Raw genomic sequence first — 6,505 nt, 5'->3', positions numbered from 1 at the left:
TACAGTTGTGAACGGTAAGACAGGTGTTTCCCTCCAACTTCACCAGAGAGCTGGAGGACACGCCCCCTTCACGAGACACATCCACTAGGTCAATCACAGGAGGACTACGCCGCAACAAGACCAGTGAGTCACACACTCATCACAGCCATGCACATGCACAAAACCATCACAAGCTAGGTTTTCATCCAATTGGTGACAGATTTTCATGCGAAGTATTCTAAAATCTGCATGAAGTAAATATGCCATTTTCCCACCAGTGGTTGTGTTCCACTAAACAGACTTGTTATGGTTAAAAATCAGTGCGTGATGACATAGTTGCGCACACAAAAGTAACTTGGCTTATATTTCACATACCAAATAAAAATTTCTTAAATTCATGTGTGTTCTATCGCATTTTCAACTCTTACTCTAGCCAACAGCTACAGATACAGTGCAGGTAGGCTGTGAGGGTTGTCTAGTCTACATGATGAGATTATTATGGGATTTCTATTGTCAAACGGCAGTCAAGCATAGATCATCATGTCACCAGAATAAGACCCTCGATATTCATTGGAAAGCAGCATCAAGCTTCATTACCGTGCACTTTCACCACCCTGTGAAATGAATCATAATTTATTTCATCTGTAGTCTGTGGTGGCATATTTCTGCTTAACCAAATGAGGAGAGTTACAGACTACACACCAGTCAGAGTTATACTTAAACTACATCTGTAATAATAATAATAAGCTTTGCAATAGCATTTGACTTTCAACAATTCCCTATTTCTAATGAACCGTTGAGAAGTACCAACAGAAAAATACAAATATCTTTTATAGCCAAGATACACCTCCTCTCAATTTACATGACGAACCACAGATCTTAGGAACTGTTCACAAAGAAAACTTTTTCTTGAGAAAGGAGTATCCCTTAGCCAGATAACATTCGCTATTAATTATCGTTGAGTTTGGTCCCTCAGACTGAGGTTCTAATCTCGTTCCTGGTACTTCATAGTACAAAAACACCAACTCATCCAATGGCATATATCAATTATCAACTCTAGATACGCCCATCTCAAGTAAACCCCCTCTTGACCCCACTCCTGGACAAGCTCACTGAGGGGAGTGAGCCTCTAGGTCATACACTACTCCAGGATAAGTGTAAGATCATGAGAGGACATACAATGTTTCCAGACACTGCAGACACCTCCCCCCAATGGAAAAGGAGGGAGTGACTGGCGCACAGACATTGTGGAGACAAGATATTGGTTCCCCATTAATCACGCCATCCTTCACATGGTTTAAGAATAGGTAAAGACACATTCACATATTGAAGACATTGTTCCATTCTGTTTCGTCCCTTTCTGATATTCTTCCAACACTATAGTCCAGAAGGATACATTCTTATGACAAGTATCTCACATAAGCATATTATGCAAATAAAACATCTTAATTATCTATGTTACCCAACTAATTCTGATTCATGCCCACAAGTCTAATAAACTGCATTGGTTTCCCGACGAGTCGTGTGTGGGAGGACCACACAACATGCTCATCGCATGACTCCAAAGCTGACTTCGATAGGATGGTTGTCATATCAAAATTTCCGTATAAAAACGTTTCCACCGTAATTTCTTGTAAAATTCATTTTACCACCTTGTCTAGTGGATTTAGTTTTGTTGACATTTGGAAAGTTTTTCCGTCAGGCCTGTCGTGACATATTTTTATCCACGTGTACTTTACACACACAAAAGGTTGGATGGAAACCTGCTTACTGATGAAATGTTTTTATATGCATGAAATGGCAGATCAATATTCATATGATGTTAACACAATTAAAGAACATTGTTACATGATTCTGCTGAACTCAACATGGTTTCTAATAAATTGTTAGCATAAATAGTCTGTGTGTGTGTGTGTGTGTGTGTGTGTGTGTGTGTGTGTGTGTGTGTGTGTGTGTGTGTGTGTGTGTGTGTTGTGTGTGTAGGTAAAGACAGTCCAGGCAGCGAGAGTGACGGAGGAGAGAGTCGCTCTGACAGTGGAGAGATTCAACCCAAGAAGGTCTGTCTGTCTGTGTAGTTTAATAACAGTTTCATGATACGTGTAATGTGTTAGAACAGTATTGTCGTGGTAACTATAGTCATGGTAACGTGTGTCTCCAGGTTCGAGGGTTTGGGTTCGGTGACATCTTTAAAGACCAGCCCATCAGACTGGGACCTGCATCTGGAGACATGGAGGGAGGGAAGGTGATACACGCACGCACGCACACACAAACTTAAAGGGATAGTTCAGGCAGGATCTATATTTGGGTGGAATTACCCTTACCTTGAGTTGTCTGAAGGCCCATAGTGACAGAATCCACAATAGTCCAGCTGTTTAAATTCATGAATTTAGATKATCCTAATTATGGAAGCTGGCTATGGCAGAAGGAAACAATGGACTATTRTGGATTCTGTAACTATGGGCCTTCAGACAGAACTCAATGTAAGGGAAATTCCACCCAAGTATAGATTCTGCCTGAACTATCCCTTTAATGGTGCATACAGATGTAGGATTTTAATTTGAGCCAGTTTGCTAAAGCAGGAAAATAATTATTCAGCAGCAAGAAATGTGAATTATTATATGGATTATAATTAATGGACATTTGTCTTTAGGGTAAATTTTTAAAGTGAAAATCACAAACGTTTGGAAGCCTTTTTAAACCTGAAATACACTACAAAAGAATTTCCCAAACTCGGTCCTTGGGACCACAAGGGTGTACATTTAGTTTTTCCCCTACCACTACACAGCTGATTCAAATAATCAACTCATCTAGCTTTGATCATTTGAATCAGCTGTGTAGTGTTAGGGCAAAAACCAAAACRTACACCTCTTGGGGTCCCGAGGACCGAGTTTGGGAAACRCTGCACGACAAGTTAAGATCCTACATCTGTATACGATGTCAGTGTTTAYGTGTAAATGGGAGGAAGGAAGTCCATTCCAGGCTCCTCCTTTTCCTCTTTTTCAGTTTCAGGAAGTACCTCATTATATCACACACACACCGTTCAGTGATGAAGGCGTGTGAGAGCGCTCTACAGGGAGGGAGGGAGTAACGGAGGGAGGGAGGGCAGTAGAGGTTTTCACCTACATGTACACACAGACACAGACACACACACTGAGTCACTGTGGCTGGCAGGGCTGAAATAGCATGGCTGATGTAGCAGGGCTGTGTCTAGAACCACAGGACTAGAGTAAGACAAGCCTACATCTCATTTTCTCTCTCTCTTCACTTTGCTCTCTCGCCTCTTCTCTCCTCTCTCTCTTCACTTTGTTCTCTTCTTTCAACTTGCTTCTTCTTCTCTTCACTTTTGTTTCTCTCTCTCCCTCTCACTTTGTCTCTCTCTCTCTCTTCACTTTGCTCTCTCTCTCTCTCTCTTCACTTTGCCTCTCTCTTTTCTCGCTCTCTCTCTCTTCACTTTGCCTCTCTCCTTTTCTCTCTCTCTCTTCACTTTGCTCTCTCTTTCTTTCTCTCTCTCTCTCTCTCTCTCTCTCTCTCTCCACTTTGCTCTCTCTTTCTCGCTCTCTCTCCACTTTGCTCTCTTCTCTCTCTCCTCTCTTCACTTTTTTCTCTCTCTCCTCTCTTCACTTTGCTCTCTCTCTTTCTCACTTTGTTCTCTCGCTCTCTCCTCCTCTCTCCTTCACTTTGCTCTCTCTTTCTCCTCTCTCCTCTTCACTTTGCTCTCTCTCCCTCTCCTTCACTTTGCTCTCTCTTTCCTCGCTCTCTCTCTCTTCACTTTGTTTCTCTCTCTTCACTTTGTTCTCTCTCTCCCTCTTCACTTTGCTCTCTCTCTCTCTCTCCACTTTGCTCTCTCTCCCCTCTCTTTCACTTTGCTCTCTCTTTCTCGCTCTCTCTCTCTTCTACTTTGCTCTCTCTCTCTCTCTTCACTTTGCTCTCTCTCTCATCTCTTCACTTTGCTCTCTCCTCTCTTTTCTCTCTCTCTCTCTTCACTTTGCTCTCTCTTTCTTTCTCCTCTCTCTCTCTCTCTCTCCTCTCTCCACTTTGCTCTCTCTTTTCTCACTCTCCTCCCACTTTGCTCTCTCCTCTCTCTCCTCTCCTTCACTTTGTTCCTCTCTCTCCTCTCTTCACTTGCTCTCTCTTCTTTCTCACTTTGTTCTCTCGCTCTCTCTCTCCTCTCTCTTCACTTTGCTCTCTCTCTTTCTCGCTCTTCTCTCTCTTCACTTTGCTCTCTCTCTCTCTCTTCACTTTGCTCTTTCTTTCTTTCTTTTCTCTCTCTCTTTCTCTCTCTCTTCTCTTCACTTTGCTCTCCTCTTTCTTTCTTCTCTCTCTCGCTCTCTCACTTTGCTCTCTCTTTTCTCTCTCTCTTTCTCCCATTTCTCTCTCTTTTCAATTTGCTCTCCTATCTCTATCTCTCTCTCTCTCTTCACTTTACTCTCTCTCTCTCTCTCTTCACTTTACTCTCTCTCTCTCTCTCTTTCACTTTCTCTCGTCTCTTTCTCTCTCTCTCTCTTCACTTTGCTCTTCTCTCTTTCTCTCTCTCTCTTTCTCTCTCTTCACTTTGCTCTCTCTTTCTTTCTCTCTCTCTCTCTCTCTCTCTCCACTTTGTTCTTTCTCTTCTCGCTCCTCTCTCTCTCTCTTACTTTGCTCTCTTCTTTTCTCTCTCTCTCTCTTCACTTTGCCTCTCTCTCTCTCTCTTCACTTTGCTCTCTCTCCTTTTCTCCTGTCACACTCTCGCTGTATTACAATGGAGTCTGATTTATAACGGACTGTGTGGATGATGGCAGGGTCATGTTTGGTTTAGGGTGTGTCTTGTGTAGTGTTTGTTGTGTATGAGTATATGATCTGTATCAGTGTTTTGTGTGTGTGAGAGTTTGGGTACGTGTCAGGCTGTGTGTGTGTTTGTGCTGATGTGTGTAGGATATTTTGCAGCCTGTTCCTGCTGTGCGGGTGGCTGTGTAGTGGTGGTTTATGGGAAGTGTAATCACTGTTCTCTAATGATAATTGGGCTGGTGGTGGGAGAGGGGTTTAGATGGGAGGGGGTTACTTTGGGGGGTGTGTCCTGGTAGTAGCCTTTAAACACAGATGTAGGATCAGATTGCCCAACCTCCAAAAAATACAGTGTCTACAGTTAACTTGTGTACTAGACTGACGTCTATCTTCCCCTGAGGGCTGAGGAGTATCCAGCTGTGTGTCACAGTCTGACGTTACTTTGACCAGTAGAGAGAGAGTGTGTGTGTGTGTGTGTGTGTGTGTGTGTGGTGTGTGGTGTGTGTTGTGTGTGTGTGGTGTGTGTGTGTGTGTGTGTGTGGTTGTGTGTGTGTGTGTGTGTGTGTGTGTGCTCTCACATGGCTGAAATTAGAACAGCTCGACAGGGTAGAAAGAGGGATTGCGCAGTCGGGAAGGACACAAGACAGAGTAGAGGAGAGGCCGAATGCTTGTTGAGTCTGGAACTGGGATCTCCCCAGTCCTCTTCCCGACTCTCCCTCTGCCTTCAGTCCAGGAAGGTGTCCCGTCGGGTAGGAGCCTAGGGCAGAAGAGCAGGCACGAGAAGTTCGGCACTTGAGGGAACTCTTCTTCGGGACTGAAGGGAGCGCGAGGGAGGTGAAGAGGGACTGGGGGAGAGAGAGGGGCAGGGGGGAGAGAGAGGGGGAGAGGAGTTGGGATGTTCTTCTGAGTGTGAAACAGAGAATTGTGTGTGTTTGAGACAGACCGGGCCCTGTGTGTGTGTGTGCGTGTCACATAGACAGGGCCCAGTCTGTCCGGAATTGATCGCAAATGGAGTATTCTGGGAATGTAGTTTCCTGTGTGTTTCCCTCTTCTCTAGGCACAGGTTAGGAAATCACCCTCTGTTTCCCTGGAAACCATGAAGGCGGAACCTGAGGGCATGGTGAAAGGTGAGAGGGAGGGGCCTGGGATCTTCTAGACAGTTTCTCAATTCCTGTTTCACACCTAGAATAAGATAAAGACTCGCACCTGCTGAGTCTCTTGATTTACTTTAATAAACCTGAGTTTTGGGATTCAACGTGAGTGTCTGTATTCTGATTGGTTCCCAGGCCGTGAGCTGTGTAAGGTCATCTTCCCATACGACGCCCATAACGAAGACGAGCTGTCAATGAAAGAGGGAGAGATTGTCACCATAATCAACAGGGTGTGTGTGTCTAACCTCTGAGTGTCCATGCATGCGGTTGTGCATGTGTGTATCAGGTTTGGGGTTAATTCCACAATTCCACAATCCCATTTCAATTCCCTATACCTGTAAATTCCAAACTCCATTTAATTCAAATTCTGGAGTAAATTCTTTATTTTAAGTGCATTAAATCCAATAACGGGGAGATGTATAAATATTGAATTCCAATCCAAGCAGCCCTTTCTACTCGTACCCGTATACGGGTTGAAAATGGCACTAATAAGCACCTAAGTTGGAACACAGTGGCTGTACAGTAACATGCTATACATGATGTCAGAGCTCTGGCTCTTCGGTTCACAGCTCTGTGTGGATTTTGACTGACAGCCGTTTTGAACTTGAGCACCG

The 6,505-nt window shown here is 44.0% G+C and overlaps 1 pseudogene; it reads left to right on the top strand.

Moving 5' to 3' along the window:
• The first annotated feature begins 4 nt into the window (after positions 1-4).
• The window catches only part of LOC112074242 (SH3 domain-containing kinase-binding protein 1-like), a 28,616-nt pseudogene continuing 22,115 nt past the window's right edge, over positions 5-6,505 (top strand).

Source organism: Salvelinus sp. IW2-2015, unplaced genomic scaffold (genome assembly GCF_002910315.2).
Source record: "Salvelinus sp. IW2-2015 unplaced genomic scaffold, ASM291031v2 Un_scaffold2547, whole genome shotgun sequence".
NCBI lineage: Eukaryota > Metazoa > Chordata > Actinopteri > Salmoniformes > Salmonidae > Salvelinus > Salvelinus sp. IW2-2015.
Note: the sequence above shows the minus strand (reverse complement) of the source record. Positions and strands in the feature narration are given on the sequence as shown.